Here is a 19,611-nt window from a genome sequence, read left to right on the forward strand (position 1 = left end):
GGCTAAACCTACAAGCAAGAGGAAAATGGAAATGACACGCACTACCTATGGCTCTAAGAATAAGGGTAACCCTAGCCCTTCCCATGTTTCTAATACCTTTTAAGGGATGCCTTCCCCAGAAATGAGCTTGGGTGGTGATATCACTTACCCTATAAGGAATGCAAAGAGGGGTGGGGGGAAGGTAGAGCGGCCCCCACGTGAAAGAGATGAAATTAATGATAGGATGAATAGGCTATAGAAGTCCCTTTAGAGATTTTTGATAACCAAGAGACCCTACACAGGAAATTCAAGGCCATTTCTGAGTATACCACTAAGATGATCTATTCGATGGCCACAAAATTGTATCTTCTATGAGTTGAAAATGAGGATAAGGACAAGAGAAAGGAAAATGATGTCACTCGCTCTCTCTATAGCTTCCTAGAGAATGGTTGGTTTAAAACCCTACTGGACTATGATCATTTTTTGTGAAGATGGATTGTTTTTATGATAATAAAAGGTATAGGATGAACTATTGGAGAAGGACTACTAGCTTGTCTCCAACCTATTGTAACCTGGGGTCAGCCGCCTTTACCTTGTCTACTTTTTAATGCACAAAAAACAATCACAAAAGTCACTCGGTGAACATAAAAGAAAATCATATAAACCAAGTGAACCTCGTGAATGAAGACACGAACACTTCACCAACCCAACTATTCAAATCACTATTAAGAAGAACCACAAGGATTGCTGAGAAAATCTATAGAGCATTATTTTGACCAAGCCAAGATGCTCTTTCATCAATCTTTAAACATTTACGATTCAAAATAGTTTCACCAATGATAGTCTTATTTTTGAGATGGTTCACAATTTTTTCTTTAAAAACAAAAAATTCATATCAATGCAACTAGCAAAGCAAAATAATTTCCAGATATGTAGAGCAATAACCATACCCTAATAGCTCCTATTTATTTAGAAGAAGAAATAAATATTTAACAACAAATAATTATTCAATCATTTGAGAGAATTTTTCAAAAAGATGATTGTCAAACTCATGATGTCCTACTTTTAATTCAAGTGACACCCAACAAAAGAAAAATGAAGAGTTTGTTCGTAGCATTGTGTGGGAATTTTTTTTTTTAATCAAATATAGCCTGTACTTATTTTTTGTTGACACCTTTTATATCATAGAGTGCAACATACCAATCTTGGTATAAATAGATTGTCTTATTTGGAAGAAATTTAGCAATGAGATTTATTTGTAGGATCATTTTCACTCTATTCCATTTTTACCACGCATAATATTTGAGGCCCTAGATGTTATGTGAATAAAACTAAATCAATTTTCTATAATAAATGATTTTTTTTAAGAATACAGAGAAACTATTGATACTTCTTTGAGTAATATTTGGTGTGAATAAATAGCATGTCAAAATCAATCTATATGAACCTCAATCTAATCTGTGAACACAAATTGAGCTAATCTCAATCTTTATATTGCACTTCTTATAAGGCATACTCAAGAAATACATTGAAATTCAGTGACAATCAAGATAATATAAATATAAATGTTATTGGCTTGACGTTCCACGACAATTCTTCAATTTTGAGAATAACATTACTGATATATTCAAATTTATTAAAAGATGACTCGAGACTCTCCAAAAACAAAACTAAAATAACTAACATGCCTCGCTCTGTCCTCTCATACTTGGCAAGCTATAGAATTAAGGGATTCCTAACAATTTGTCTATAATGCATATGTTTTGGTCTAACAGCTCGAGCCCTTTCTACAGTTGAGAACACCTGAAGCTGCAGTGATTGAGCCCACAACAGATGACGGTCTTGCCGCCATACTCGAAGCCTTTGCATAGCTTGAAGATGCTCTAGCTCCTGATGCTGTAAAGAATGCCCCATTCAACATCAGATCTCCCAGTGATCTCCAATTCCCTTCTGTTGAATCTTGGTGCTTTGTCACCTGCACATTTCCCATTACCATACTTATTCTACATCCATTGAACACCAAAGAACATATATGAGACATCAGTTGCAAATGGACTTTTACCTCCTTGTGGAATCGATTGTCAGGGGCTAGGAATCTGTTTCCTTCACTGTTAATGGTGGGGTTCGCACTTCCGCCAATGGCGTACATTTACCAGTGAGTGTAATCATTGTTCACCACATGGAAATTTCCATGTCGACACCTGCATCACAACGTATACATCTTATAGTGAAATGAAAATTAAAGAAATAAACTTGAGTGAGCTAATGTCTTGTGTTCCTCATGCAAGGATTGATACGGAATTCTATACCTGGGCATACGCTGAACAAGTCCTTCTCCAAAATGGTTGAATGCAACTGTTACTTGCATTTTGACGTCTTCGGTATGCGCGTCGCTATGTCCAAGGAGCATCACCTACAGAAAACGAATATGCCCATAAATACCAATACTCTTTATGTGTCTCCTAATAGGCTTCTAGTAACTTTTTAAAGCATGCCCATAAATATAATCATGAAACCTTTTTAAAAGAAAAGCTAAATTAATGGCAGACTAAATAAACCGGCAGTTTTGAGCACCTTGTCATGGTGAGTGAAAAAGTTGTTTGAAATTGTGATAGCAGTGGAGCCCATGATGGCATCGATCAGTCCATCTGTACATCTTGACAATGAACAGTGGTCGACCCAAATTGCGGTTGATCCAAAGATGTTAATCCCATCTCCATCACTCATAGTTCTATACCCATAATGTGTGGGTGAGCTCCTCACATTTGTATTTCCCGTAGGTTTGCAGTCATGGATATGAATTCCATGAATAATGATGTTATTCACGTACTGTATTGTAATGCAAGCTCCATTTTCTATATGAACATTCGCTCCTCTGCCGTCAATAGTCTTGTAGCTGTTCATGATCAGCTCCTCCTTTAGCTGAATCAGCATGTCTCTTTGAAAAATAATCCAGAGAGGCTCGGTTTGGATGACAACGTGGCGCAGAGTGCTGTGAAAAATCAAACTATTGCAGTCACTGATTATTAATCTCCTATCACAAATGATTATTAAACTGCTGAAAATAAATTCCCAGCTAATATCGAAAAATAACACAACTGCAACTTCACTTAAAATACGGAAAGAAATGCGCAACAGAATCAACACAATATTTTCGGACAAATTGTCCCTGAAAAAACCCCTAAGGGAAAACCAGTTCTACAGATGAGAAATTATATTAAACTTTAGCAAATCAAGAGATACAAAATTCCTTGCCTCACACTGGCAGAACTCCGACAACCTCCTAATTTCTCCCGCTGATATTTCTCACTGCTATCCCTGCGCTAACACTGCGCCCTTGCTAACACTGCAAACTGCTTCTCCAAAAGCTTCCTTGCTAACACTGCAAGACTGTTTGCTAACACTGCAAACTGCTTCTCCAAAAGCTTCCTTGCTAATACTGCAAGACTGTTTGCTAACACTGCAAACTGCTTCTCCAAAAGCTTCCTGCCTTCTGTGCCCTTGCTAACACTGCAAGACTGCTTCACCAAAGCTTATCTCTTACTCTCCAAATGCCCCCTAGACCCCTTTTTATACTACTCTCGTTGGTAAACCAACGACCGAGATTAAATCAAACCAACGGCTGAGATTAAGACAACTCAACAGCCAATAATAGAATTGGTTGCAAGGTGTCCAAAAGGGAATCTCTAAAATTAGTAAATAATAACCATTTACTAATTTTTGGCAAGTGGACAAACAGCTGTCCAAACCACCCATAAATACAACCGCTATTCATAGATAAGGACGAACAGCTATCCAAGCTACCCATAAATAGTGCTGCTATTTCCGGGTCAGAAATAACAGTTGTCCAACTAACAATAATTAACACTCCCTCTTAGCGAGGAAGCTGTTCTGCATGACACCCATCTTATCTCTGAAGAAGATAAATTTGGCCTTTCCCAAAGCCTTCGTCAGAATGTCTGCTACCTGCTCATCTGTAGGTATATATTGTAGTCGAACAACTCCCCTTTGTACACAATCTCTGATGAAGTAATATCTGATATCTATATGTTTAGACCTATCATGAAACACTGGATTCTCAGACAACTTGATGCAGCTCTGATTGTCACAATGTATCACAGTAGTCTCAACCTTCTGACCAAACAAGGCTACTAACAACTTCTGAAGCCATATAGCTTCACATGTCGCCATGCTAGCTGCTATGTATTCTGCTTCTGCTGAACTTAGAGCCACAGACTTCTACTTCCTGCTGAACCAAGATACAACTCCTGATCCCAAGCTGAAACAACACCCTGAAGTGCTCCTTTTGTCTGTTGTACTTCCTGCCCAATCTGCGTCAGTATAGCCTATCAACCTGATACCTTCACCTCGAACATATCTGATCCCATACTCGACTGTACCACACAAGTAACATAGCACATGCTTAGCCGCTATCCAATGCATTCTCTTTGGTTCAACCATGAACTGACTAAGAGAGTTTACTGCAAATGCTATATCTGGTCTAGTGTTGACCAAATACATAAGCGAACCAATCAATTGTCTATATAAAGTGGGATCTACATCTTTCTCCTTAGATGTATCGTCATGCTCTGTGCTCACCTCCGGAACACCTGTCACTGTCTCACGAAGCAATCTAAGTGCTCCATGATGAATATGGCCCAACCTCCTATGCCATAGCTCTCCAAGATCTCTAGGATTACTGTTGCTCATAAGTGCCTTAGGAGTATCAAACTGCAATCTATAAAGGCGACCACTCCTAACTCCAATAGTTATGGGTGATTTCCAATCCTTGTGCTTAATCAACACATGTGTCCCTCTAAAGAGTACATTATACCCCCTATCCTGAAGAACAGATACAGAAATCAAATTCATACCTAAGCCTGGCACATATAACACATCATGAAGAGGAATTATCTTTCCATTCTCCCTCTGAAACTGAACAGTCCCTTTCCCAACAGGGTTGAGTTTGGACAAGTTTCTCATAGAAATCTGGATGTTGGTGTCCTCCTCCTTGTAACTGGAGAAGTACTCTCTAAATCCTGTCATATGAAATGACGCCCCACTATCTATATACCAAACACACTGTGAGGTTGAGCTAACCATACAAGCTATGAGTGCAAACTCATCTTCCATTCTGCTGGAGAGTTCTTCTGCACTTGCTGAAGCTGCCACCTGCTTCTTACCCTTTTTCCTCTCTGGGCAATCACTGACATAGTGGTCAAACTCGTGACATCCAAAGCACTTGACCTTAGAAAGGTCCTTCTTCTTCTTTTCACTTTGTGAATTTGATCCTTTGCTAGATCCCTTCTTTGCTTTCCCTTTACCCGCTAGAGCAACGTTCTCTTGTTCCACCTCATTTTTCTGACTCTTGTTGGCCCCATTGACAAGACTTAGTCTAAACTCCTCCTGAGTGAAATCAGTCCATAGTCGATCCCAACTCGGTAAAGTATCTCGTCCACTAACAACTTGAACAAAGACACTCCATTGTTTAGTAAACCCATTTAGGGCTATTCTCACTAGCTCATCATCATTAGGGCTATCTCCAACAGCTGCAAACTCATCCTTGACAAGTCTGAGCCTGGTGAGGTAACTTGTGACGTCTTCTCCCTGATTCATCCGGGTATTCTTTAGCTTCTCTTTGAGAATCAACTTCCTGTTGGTGGTAGCATTCTGGTACAGATTTAGAATGGCGTCCCACATCTTCTTTGCTGTATCTAGCTCCGAGATATGTGGAACAATATGATCCTTGACACCATCAAGGATAATCCTCCTCGCTTTGGCATCGTCCTTCCTATATGCTGCAAGCTGTGTTGCATCTGTTGGTACAGGTACACCACTGGTAGCATAATCCTTGATACCATTCTCTTCCAACAATAAAGAAATTCTGGCCTTCCAGACACCAAAATTTGAGGCACCATCCAATCTGTCCAGATCTCTCAAACCAGCTGAAGCCATCTCAAGGGTTTAAAGCAATAATAAATCTAAAGAGATCAAAATTTCTTTCCTAGGGCAAAACTCTTCTACCCTTAACATGCTCTGATACCATGTGAAAAATCAAACTATTGCAGTCACTGATTATTAATCTCCTATCACAAATGATTATTAAACTGCTGAAAATAAATTCCCAGCTAATATCGAAAAATAACACAACTGCAACTTCACTTAAAATACGGAAAGAAATGCGCAACAGAATCAACACAATATTTTCGGACAAATTGTCCCTGAAAAAACCCCTAAGGGAAAACCAGTTCTACAGATGAGAAATTATATTAAACTTCAGCAAATCAAGAGATACAAAATTCCTTGCCTCACACTGGCAGAACTCCGACAACCTCCTAATTTCTCCCACTGATATTTCTCACTGTTATCCTTGCGCTAACACTGCGCCCTTGCTAACACTGCAAGACTGTTTGCTAACACTGCAAGGCTGTTTGCTAACACTGCAAACTGCTTCTCCAAAAGCTTCCTTGCTAATACTGCAAGACTGTTTGCTAACACTGCAAACTGCTTCTCCAAAAGCTTCCTTCCTTCTGTGCCCTTGCTAACACTGCAAGACTGCTTCACCAAAGCTTATCTCTTACTCTCCAAATGCCCCCTAGACCCCTTTTTATACTACTCTCGTTGGTAAACCAACGACCGAGATTAAATCAAACCAACGGCTGAGATTAAGACAACTCAACAGCCAATAATAGAATTGGTTGCAAGGTGTCCAAAAGGGAATCTCTAAAATTAGTAAATAATAACCATTTACTAATTTTTGGCAAGTGGAAAAACAGCTGTCCAAACCACCCATAAATACAACCGCTATTCATAGATAAGGATGAACAGCTGTCCAAGCTACCCATAAATAGTGTTGCTATTTCCGGGTCAGAAATAACAGCTGTCCAACTAACAATAATTAACAAGTGCCAGGCTTAGGATTGACGGGGTCATCGTCACTGGGATCGGTAACGACATAAAACCTCCCGTTCTTACCTCCAATGGCGTTTTTGCCAAATCCAATTGCGCAGTCAGCCAGTCTCTTTCTGTTGTTAACCCAATCGGAATCACAGTGCCAACAGTCGTCAATTGGGTTCCCTGTTCCGCACGAGCTCAGCTTTCTTCTCGAACTATTTAAACTCCTGCGCAACAGTTCTTTAAATTGTTAAATAATCTCAACTCAACTGTATGCAACTGTCGATATATGCTGGCAATAAAACAACGCTAGAACGTCGAAGCCTTCTTAATTGAACTGACTTAGATAACCTTTCTGCAGTATCATGTTCATCTTAGAATTAATGTATCTGAACAAAGACAATCGTTAACAGCTAATGATATGGGGAATAGAATTTTCATCTATAGCTATTGACAGCTGCGTACCAACTACTGTCACAAGAATGGTATTATAGAAATTACGGTAAGGCAAGCACCAAGCAAGAGCATAAGAATAAGTAGAGAATGATTGACACACACAGTCATATGCATTGCATATTAATGTATTGAATGTGATGAGCTATTTAATTAAATTCTCTAAACTTTCTAGACCCTCTCAAAGACAACATGCTTATTACCTTTGCACCATTTGAACAACAAGCTCCGGCTTCTCAACATGATATTTAACGCTATTGTCAGCCTTGGTCGTGTTGAAAGGAGTTCTTATTGATTCCGTCATTGCTAACATGAATAGAAAGGAAGCAAACAAAAGAAGCAATGGCTTTAAGGCTTCACTGGAGGCCATTTTCGATAAGAAGATGAAACTCGCAATGGTTGTATGAAATGCTATGGCATTGGGCTCTCTTATATAGACAACGAGCGTCTGTGAAGTCTGTTTCTGTTTCTGTTTGCGAACCGTTGAAAATGTTGTTGTATGCACGTTAATACAGTGCGATTATTACGGTCGTAATGCACATGACTAGCAACTATTGATTTTCTTAACTAATGTGATAAAGCACTTGTTGAATGTGTCTTCGCATGTTTATTCCAACTTTTTCCTGAGTAGATATAATTCTCAAAATCTCTTTGAAAAACACAGATATAAGAAGTGAAAGTTTCAAGGATGTACTTGAGCTGTCACCATATTTCATGATTTTCTCACACGCTCGTATTCACCACATCAATAGGTGAATGTTTGTAAAGATTTCCGACCAAACGTTTGAAAATGTTTGTCGTTTCGGTCAATTTCAGTTTCACATTCAAAAGTCACATATTTGTGTTCCGTAATTTGCACGGGGATTGAAGAATAAATATCGACTCCTGTTGTTACCAAGCTTCCCACGCTCTCACGGTTCTTTTTCTCTCGGGACAAAATAAGATACGCTGTCAACTAAGGATGCGAGGATGTCATATAGACGTCACATGCAAAGATAACTAATAAGATGTTCTAAATTGGGAACTTCATGCATGCAATGATAACTAATAAGATGTTCTATATTCGGAACTTCATATGATGTGGAAGGCGATGGCAACTTCATATGATTGATGTGGAAGGCGATGGCAATGGCTGTAATATAGGGAAAATATATGGGTAGATGATTTATTAAAATCAAACTTTATGCATGATTAGAATCATAGAATTTTCATTGAAGTGAAATTAATTAAGAGTTTTGTTATATAAACTAGTTTATGTATATAAGTAGAGAGTTATCTATTGTAGTTAGATTATCAAAACAGGCGCTTCAAGAAGGATAACTCTCCCTTTATATATATAAGCTAGTAGCAGCACACAATTAATAACTTTATTTGTTTAAATATATACTCTCTCTTTTTTCACTTTAATTAATTATTAGAATAAATCATTTTAATTATTAATAAATATTAAAATAAAATTTTGCATAATGCATTTGGATAATTAATTTTGAACGACTTAATTAAAAAGTCAATTTTTTAAAGGGTCAGTATCAAATTTTATATTTATTGGTATAAAATTTGATGATTATGCATACAAATAGCTCAATTTTATACATTTTATTATTAGTTTTGATGATTGTGCATAGATAATATAGCATGTAACATATCAATCAATGAGAGCATAAATTTGATACATAATATTGTTGTTCACAAAGCTCAAATAGATGAAAATGAAAAATATGTGTCCATGACTTGAACAGTGAAAATAACTTATTCATGTTGTTGTTCATAAAACTTACATAGATGAAATAGGAAATATAAGCCCAAGTAGAAGTATTTAGATGGAGTATAGGAAATATGAGAAGAAACTAAAGAAAGAACATTTCTCCATGATGATGCAGCTGCATCACATATTCCTCAATGATAAGGATGGTGTTGCGACCTTTATTAGAGCAATGATCACGGTAGAGTTCTTTCATCATTTCTAGAAATGCATCCGTTTTTGCAAATGTGTCATAAATAACTTTTGCAACATCCACCATTTCCGTTATTTCTAGTTCATCAACACTATCAATTAACAATGAACCATTCTCCAAGGCTTTGATTAGGTGTGAGCACGATTTCTGGATTATTCTTTTACATTTATCTAAATCGATCTCACAGAAATTATTTGAGGTCACAGAAGCAGCACGACTCGTAACAATGATATTTGATGCTCCAATAGAAAATCCATAGCTCAAATGATATGCTACAAACTTTTAAACAATTATCAACATAAATATATATAAAACCGTTATAAGATACAATCAAATATGGAACACACAAATCAAATTTAGCACTTATACTTAAATATAGACCAAATAAAGTCAATAGAAATATATTTTATTTTTAATAATATTATTATTTTATTGTACCATATTTGAAAAATTTAAGTTCACTAATTTTAAAAATATGAAACAAAAGAAAATTAATATTGGAGGATAATTAGAATAAGTAAATTATATTCATTGGTTTTTTCTTTGAAATTTTGTAATGAATATTTTAATTTAATAGTTTAAATTAAAAAAAAGTTGTCCATAATATTATCATCGAATATTAAGAAACATTGTAGCAAAAGTAAATATAAATTGTAAACATAAACTGATATTACTCAATGAATCAATCTACAATTATTACTTAAAAAATCACTACAATTAGTTAAGATATAATTATTACTTAATACATCACTACAATTAATTAAGATCTATAAAAATTAAATATCACAAAAAGAGATTGGGTTTCTCAAAATAGAATAAATTAAAATCAAGAAAGTTATTTATATCATTTTTCATTGTATAATAGAGACTTTTTCAAAACATGGAATATAGTAGGGAGTGTTACAAACAAAATACTAATGTGTCCAAAAAGACTTTTATGGACATAACATTTAAGAATAACATATCACGTCAACTATCTTCAAGGCACTTAAGTCTATTTTCTTCATCTTTGCGCTTGAAATTTGTCTACCCTTTTTCATTTTCTCATAATGATCATACGTAAAAGGAGGCATCATTCTCAAACACTAGAGATATTTTACATGTGAAACTACCACAAATGTCAATCCCTGCTCTTTCTCTTGATCCTACATCAATTGTCGCTTTGGGAAGAGTCAATCCCTGAGATTTGTGAATGGTCAATGCCCATGCCAACCTCAATGGAAATTGAACTGTTGTACCATTTTGTATTCGTGGTATTGGAATTATCTTTGGATTATGATCTTCGAATGGTAGTCCTGAATAACCATCAAACTCAACCATCACATATGCTGGAGGCTTAAGCAGAGCATTTCCTTTCTTGTAGATATTTTTTTGAATGTATCCAAGAGCCCCATTTATAGGACCTACCTCTATCCATAGATTTGAAGTTAGCATGACCCTTCAATCGTTACAGATTAACAACTCCAAATCAAGCTCATCATTTTAACAGTAATCTATTGGATTGATAGAAGCTACTTTCGATGCAACACAAGGTGCAATCGGATGCTTCAATGAATGTAGCATTTTTTTTATTACGAGCATGAACATTTTCATTTTTTGAGAACAAATGAAGAACATTATCAAATTAAACAATTGTTGCAACATCTATGTTGATAGGGACCCTTGACACCAGCAACCTCAAATCATCAATTTGTGAGTTTCCATCTCTTAGATTCATCAAAAGTTGTCAAAATCTTTGTCGCTCAATATCTTCCCCATCTTGTCTGAATATCTTATCTAGTGTGACCACAGTCTTGAATTCCTAACCTAGAAACTTTTCCTGTTTATTACTGTCATATGCTGCTCTATCATTGATAGGAGGTAGCTGGCCAAAATCTCCCACCGATATTATAGATGCACCTGAAATACAATTGAGGAAAAAATATATTTTAAAAACTATGTATTTATTCATGTATTTGATTCAAATAATGTATATTTCACATGAGTAAGATATTCATGATGTAGAAATGGAATATTTACCTCCAAAGCTTATGTGTGCAGATTGTGGGAATGCTTGTCGCAGTCATAAATCTATATTTTCCAACATTTTTTGACCAATGAATCTCATTTCATCAATCAAAATATATTTTAAATGTGGAATTTCTTCTCAAAAACTTGTGAGCCTTGCTCCTTCTAGTTGAGAACAATCTCTTACTGTTACCTTCTATTTTGAATCAATTGTAGAAGCTCTTGTATTGAATGTTGCAACTCCTATTAGGATAAGTAATAGAAGGGGAGAATGGGAGGGCATTGCCGCATTTTGAAGAGATTGACTAATGGAACCAATTAAATATGACTTTCCTGTTCTTGATGTGCCTTGAATTATCATAAACAATAGTTCTTCATTTTGATTACTGTGGTAGTGTGTCATGTCATGTTGACTGCCTTTTTTGTTTCTCACCAAAGGTCATGTAGTTTATGCATCGAGGAATTTCATCATAGACAAGACACCCATGATTCTTCATGTTACTTATGAAATTGATTGCTCTGGTAGTGTACTCTTCTTCTTGATAATCAACAGACCAATTTGTTTGTCTATCAATGTCTCTTCTCCCGAACATGTCTATTTCTGAGCATCGTATATTTTGACCCTGGTGCAACCTAGATATAATCTCCCATTCATATTCTGTAGTATTTCTCTAAACATGTTCATTGTCTTCAATTTCAACACCAACTTGGTAGGGTCGAAGGACATGTCATTCTTCACCACCCCGTAACTGAGATCCACTGCTCCACATGATACATTATTGAGTCAACTGGAGCTATATATCTTGTGTGCAATTACATGAATTTCAAATTTTAACTCTATATCAGTAACACAACTAATCTTCATACCCCTTCCATCCCACTTGGCAAGGGTTTTCTTTTACAGTTCCACCCGATTCAGGGCATTGGTGGTTCTTGCCTTGGCCAACATCGGAAGCCCTGTGATCCGATGAATCATTTTCTTCATTATCAAGACAACTTTCTCCAGTGTAAGAAATTTTATATTTAGCCCCATCATTTTGTAGTAATTATATATATTTTTTAAATATTCATTGGGATGAAATAATTACTTGCAAACCATCTTTCCCTTTTATTCGTAGGCATCCACCCTCCTTAGAAATGTGTATCACTCCGCACAATTTAACATTTCTTCATAGTCACGGTCCAAATCCACCTTTGCAAGTTGTCTTGTGTTTTTAAGGCATATATGTTGTTGAAAATTGACGAATGCCTACAACTCAAGGTAAGAAAAAAATAAGTACATTAATTAATGTCACATTACATGAATATATATAAATATTTATTAATGTGCATGTATATTTTGTTGATGAGGATAATTTCTAGGGTTCCATACATGAACAATGGAATGAAAAATATCTTTTACGGCTTCTTCTTTCCTCCTCATTTGACCAGTCAATTTTATCCACATCAGGTGCTCCTTCGATCCATATGAATCCATGCACATGCAGGGACCCCCTATATTTCCGTTCATATCTACATAAAAAGTGCTTGACATTCATTCCCTTTTCTAGAACCTCTTTTCTAAACATTGAGCATCTTAAGTGCATATAGTGTACGACTATGTGAGGATAGTTCTAAGTTTTCAAAATACATTTAACCAATACGTGAAATTAGTAAAGAGTGCCAACACAATGGAGTTTTATAAAGAAAACAAAAATGATCATAAGAATTTCACTACATTTATTTTGTGTTGTTGTAGTGGACTACAATATTTTAAAAAAATTATAAATAATGCTCATTTGTATACACATAATTCGAAATGTTTTTATGTAAGAGCTTGTAAATCTTGTTCTCATGGAATGAGGGTTGTTTAAGGTCCTTTTACCTTTTCTATCTCAAACTCAAATGGGTCGATGTTATTTTGAAAATATGTACGTCTAATCAATAGGCATGCATGCATTAGATCTTGGAAAAGGAATTGAAAAAGTATAGCTTGAGAATAGTTTGTGTGAAGGGAATTAGAATTTCTTTTTAAATGATTCACAGAGGCTCGGTCTGGATGACAACGTGGCAAAGAGTGTCAGGCGTAGGATTAACTAGGTCATCACCATTACCTCCAATGGAACTTTGTAAAAATAATATTGTGATATTGTGAAAATAATAGTAAATTATGAGAATTAAAAAATTCTCTTGTGTATTAATTAAATTATTTTTGAAGGGTTAGTTGTGTCAAATTGTAGCATGCACACCCAATTTAATAGTAAAGAGAGTCAAAAGTGAATGGCTATTTATCCACATGATCTATAATGGCAACTTTTGTATAAATTTCAAATTATCTTGAATTTACTTATCTAATGAAGTTTTGAATAATAAATAATTTTGTAACACTTACCATTGTACTTAATGAGATGAAGCCATTAATTATATTAAAAATTCTATTCTTTATGTAAAATGAATTTTGTATAAATATCATCTACAAAAGTTCAAATATGAAAATTTGATAAGATTTATAAGCCATTATTATTTAAATATATACAAACCCTCATTTTATTAAATTATTAACTTGCAAAACTATATTTAATGATGCATAATTAAGACAACTTCCATGAAAAATATAAGAATATATAATGAAAATAGATTTCAACATAATGTATAGGTACACGATCCTTACAGAATAATAAAAAGAAAGTAAAATATTTCCTTTACCTGATATCACATAATTAGATAATTAAATAATGATATGTAGCTTATAATATTATTTATAGGAACTCTCAAGATTTATTTTCCTCAAGTACATTACATATAAGAACATTTTTTATATTTCTTTCACAAACAACCATAACAAATTAGCCATCTTTTATAATTTTAATTTTTTATATTTTTCTTATATGCAAATATAAATTTTCAATTAAATGTTTTATAGTAGTATTGGAAGAATGTTTCTTGTTTGACTTATTCTATAAAATGAGGTAAACCAAAACCACCCTCTCTGTGAATGAAAACACATCAAAATCAAATTAAACCTAGGTTTAAAGATTAAAAAATGTCTCTAAAATTGAGCTTACAATTCCTTTGATAGTTGTGGGTTATAATGATGGTTGTATAGATAATAAGGAAGTACAGTATTTGAAAAAGTGAAATTCTGCCCCAAACAATTCTTAAGAGAAGTACATTTATGCCAAATCGATAGTCTAAAAGATTTTGAAGCAAGTTTATAGTGATTAAATGATGTGTTACACATAGATTCTACCCTATCTACTTCATTTCCATTCCATGTGAGAATAGTAAGCACTATCGAGATTTTATGTTAGTGTAAATATCATAAAAGATAAATCAATATATTAATCTTGCTTCACATTTCATGTGGAGATCATCTCTCAATTAGATTTATGAGATATTTAAGTGTGAACTAACTCTCCACATTATTTATAAGTTTAATATATTACTTTTAATTAAAATTTATTGTAAATACTTACATCACCTTCTAATACTTAAGGTACTATAATAGGTTTTCTTATCGATATTTTATATTCTTATCTTAACCCTCATCCATAATATTAGATTTTTATATAAATGAAAAGTCAAAATAAAAAAATTTAATGAGCATATGTGATATTTTTTCCAATATTATATGTACTATAATTGAAGATTTCGGTACTAGTTTTGCTAGTAAATTATTTGTGCAATAATATATTAATCATAATCCAAAAACATCTTACAATGTATACAGAAATATACTACTGATCTTAAATTAAATAAAATCTAACTTTGGTGTTTTAAGTTACAAATATTCTTTTTGATGAGTATAATTTTCTTCTTATTGTTTTTGGATTATACCTATCAACTTTGATAACTTGAGTTTGGGAAGTTATCATGAGATTTGAAAAACTAAGTAGCATGGTGATGTTAGATTATGTTGTTGACTCTTGATTAATTATGAAATTCTTCCCTTGGTTCTTATAAATGTATTATATTAAAATCGATATTATTATATCACAAGTGGTATAAAATTTAGCTTCACAAATATCCTAAACCTTGCAATTTTAGGTAGCATGTTGCATAATATCAATCTATATTGGTAAAAGTTTTTGGAAAAAAATACTATTTTGGAATTTATTGTGATTAGCATATTGAAGTTCCAATCTATAACTTGTTAAAGCTATTAGTAAATTCTATCTACTAGTGAGTTATAAAATATGTTATATTCATATATAATAAAAATTATGATGAAATTTAGAAGAAGAAGAAAATATTGTCCTGTAATAAACTATGAATTGTAAGATTTTTCAAAAAGCATCTCCTAGAGCTCTTGTTTCAATGCTTTCCTAATAACTTAATGTAATTTACTACATCTTTTGTATAGATTAGTTTTCTACATACATAGATACAATCTTAATATGGGGTTTTTGATTTGTTTTCAAACTATCAATTTTTGCATGAATTGTGTATCTAGCGTTTAGTTGTCTATTTTGATAAAAAAAATATATATATAATGATACTATTGTGATACTATCATTTGATTTATATAATTTCTTTTTTATGGATTAAAAGTAGTATTATATCAATAAATATGTGAATAGTACATTAGAAAATACTAGAAAATGTGTGTTTGCATGTTCATGTATGATAAAGACTCAAAATTGAAAAAAATATGTTCGAATGGTTATTTTATAAAGGCGATCAATGAAACAAACTATTGTCTACAAGTAAAAAATTATCATCAATAAGTAAACAAACTATTGTCGACATCTAATTGTAAACTAATTGTCGACATCTAATTGTAAACTGCAATATTCCCTAATAAAGAATTTTGGATATGATTTTTCATACACTTAGTTCACCAATATGTTGAACTCGCATGGGAACAAATGTGCGTGGAGAGAATTTCTCAAAATCTCATGGAGAAGCATGAATGAATTTCAGTAGTTGTTTCATAGTGCAATCTCTAATCTTGTCTAGTTTTCCATCGTGTCTCATGATTCATAGTACTGCAAGTGTTTAGAATCTCAACAAGTGTAAGAATTTGACAATGGCACAAGAAAACATATCAGTTAGGTTTCTGCAACTGATCTCATCAATTAATTAGAATTTTATCAGTTTTTGGTTTCATATTATAAGGGCACAGTAAAAAATTTAATGATCACAAGGGCATGACAACATTTATAGCTCTCTATGCCCTCATTTGAACAATGGAAAGAGTTGGTAAAAACATTCATTAGTGTTACATATTCACCACAATCCCTACAACTATCTGAGAATTCAAAGTTTCAACATTGACCAGAGTTTCTAAAAATATTCAATGGTGGTACAACTCACTGAAGAAGAGCAACATTTCATAGTCCTAGAGAAAGGGGAATTTGTAATCAACCTAGGTGATAAAAAAATAGACCAGTTTAACTTGATTATGGCTTGTTTCTTTCTAAAAATATATTCTATGATATATTTTTGTAAAATTTCCTATGAACTCTACCCACTTTTTGTGGTTTGGATTATTTATATGCAAGATCTTGGGGTATGTCACTTAGCAGGGTTGAGTGAGTTTTATTGATTTAATATCTAGATTTTGGAATGTTTACCTAATTTGATGAGAGTTCTACATGAATTTGTAATCAACAACTACACAAATTTAACTGGGTTTTGGTTTGTTTCTCTCTAGAAACATCTGCTATTATATATTTTTATAAAATTTCTTGTGAACTCTACCCATTTTTCATGGTTTACAATATTTTTGTTTAGGATCTTGAGATAATTCACTTATCACAGGTTGAGTGACTTTCATTGTTTTATTATTTGGATTGTGGAATATGTATGTAGTTGGCCCTTTTTTTCTATTGTGAGATAATATGTAATAACCACCTTAAAAGAGATCCCTCTAACTATATAAACAAATACATGTTTAGAAGGAAATATAAAGACATACACGTTTACAAGGAAAAGAGAAAAAACATTTTGCATATGTACCTCTTCTCACCCCTTGAAGAAAATCACAGAGCAAGGGCATGTAGATCGCAAGGGCATGACATGACAATGAAACTGCAGAGAAAGGGCACGACACGAAAATGAAATTGCAGAGAAAGGGCAAATAATGACAATGAAATCGCAAAGAAAGGGCATGGTAATGAAATGTAAAGATCACAAGGACACAACAACAAAATGCACCAATCACAAGGGCATGACAACATTCACAACTATGCACCCTCATTTGGAGCTCTCCACCTCTTCCGCGTGCATCTCTCCATAACCAAAACAAATGGAAAATTATTTATGTCATGATTTTTTTTTTGCTTATGCTCGTAGGGGTGTCGCAAGTGCGATGCCAATATTGGTATTGCAATGTCATCGAGGAGAATTGCAAAAAAAAAGAGACATGAAAAACAACACAGATTACACCGCCATCACAAATTGTCATCGCAATTTGTCCCCAAATGTTGTAGTGATGTAGGAACTCATATCAAATGTGGGAGGCCTATCTCTCAAAGGAATGATCTAGTATAAACAATCCAGTGTTTCAAATGAGGTGGGCATGTAGAAACTCTTCTATTCTAAGGAAGCACCAATGCATATTCATGATGTTAGGTCTAAATCCATGAGGACGGAGGCTAAACCTACAAGCAAGAGGAAAATGGAAATGACACGCACTACCTATGGCTCTAAGAATAAGGGTAACCCTAGCCCTTCCCATGTTTCTAATACCTTTTAAGGGATGCCTTCCCCAGAAATGAGCTTGGGTGGTGATATCACTTACCCTATAAGGAATGCAAAGAGGGGTGGGGGGAAGGTAGAGTGTCCCCCACGTGAAAGAGATGAAATTAATGATAGGATGAATAGGCTATAGAAGTCCCTTTAGAGATTTTTGATAACCAAGAGACCCTACACAGGAAATTCAAGGCCATTTCTGAGTATACCACTAAGATGATCTATTCGATGGCCAAGAAATTGTATCTTCTATGAGTTGAAAATGAGGATAAGGACAAGAGAAAGGAAAATGATGTCACTCGCTCTCTCTATAGCTTCCTAGAGAATGGTTGGTTTAAAATCCTACTGGACTATGATCATTTTTTGTGAAGACGGATTGTTTTTATGATAATAAAAGGTATAGGATGAACTATTGGAGAAGGACTACTAGCTTGTCTCCAACCTATTGTAACCTGGGGTCAGCCGCCTTTACCTTGTCTACTTTTTAATGCACAAAAAACAATCACAAAAGTCACTCGGTGAACATGAAAGAAAATCATATAAACCAAGTGAACCTCGTGAATGAAGACACGAACACTTCACCAACCCAACTATTCAAATCACTAGTAAGAAGAACCACAAGGATTGCTGAGAAAATCTATAGAGCATTATTTTGACCAAGCCAAGATGCTCTTTCTTCAATCTTTAAACATTTACGATTCAAAATAGTTTCACCAATGATAGTCTTATTTTTGACATGGTTCACAATTTTTTCTTTAAAAACAAAAAATTCATATCAATGCAACTAGCAAAGAAAAATAATTTCCAGATATGTAGAGCAATAACCATACCCTAATAGCTCCTATTTATTTAGAAGAAGAAATAAATATTTAACAACAAATAATTATTCAATCATTTGAGAGAACTTTTCAAAAAGATGATTGTCAAACTCATGATGTCCTACTTTTAATTCAAGTGACACCCAACAAAAGAAAAATGAAGAGTTTGTTCGTAGCATTGTGTGGGAATTTTTTTTTTTAATCAAATATAGCCTGTACTTATTTTTTGTTGACACCTTTTATATCATAGAGTGCAACATACCAATCTTGGTATAAATAGATTGTCTTATTTGGAAGAAATTTAGCAATGAGATTTATTTGTAGGATCATTTTCACTCTATTCCATTTTTACCAAGCATAATATTTGAGGCCCTAGATGTTATGTGAATAAAACTAAATCAATTTTCTATAATAAATGATTTTTTTTAAGAATACAGAGAAACTATTGATACTTCTTTGAGTAATATTTGGTGTGAATAAATAGCATGTCAAAATCAATCTATATGAACCTCAATCTAATCTGTGAACACAAATTGAGCTAATCTCAATCTTTATATTGCACTTCTTATAAGGCATACTCAAGAAATACATTGAAATTCAGTGACAATCAAGATAATATAAATATAAATGTTATTGGCTTGACGTTCCACGACAATTCTTCAATTTTGAGAATAACATTACTGATATATTCAAATTTATTAAAAGATGACTCGAGACTCTCCAAAAACAAAACTAAAATAACTAACATGCCTCGCTCCGTCCTCTCATGCTTGGCAAGCTATAGAATTAAGGGATTCCTAACAATTTGTCTATAATGCATATGTTTTGGT

General features: G+C 33.9%; 1 pseudogene; it reads right to left on the minus strand.

Annotated features, from left to right (window-relative positions):
* Positions 1-1,747: 1,747 nt before the first annotated feature.
* LOC149545322 (putative pectate lyase 18) lies at positions 1,748-8,035 on the minus strand (annotated as a pseudogene).
* Positions 8,036-19,611: the final 11,576 nt, after the last annotated feature.

The sequence above is a fragment of the Cupressus sempervirens genome, chromosome 7 (genome assembly GCF_028749045.1).
Source record: "Cupressus sempervirens isolate cs-2001-9-10 chromosome 7, ASM2874904v1, whole genome shotgun sequence".
NCBI lineage: Eukaryota > Viridiplantae > Streptophyta > Pinopsida > Cupressales > Cupressaceae > Cupressus > Cupressus sempervirens.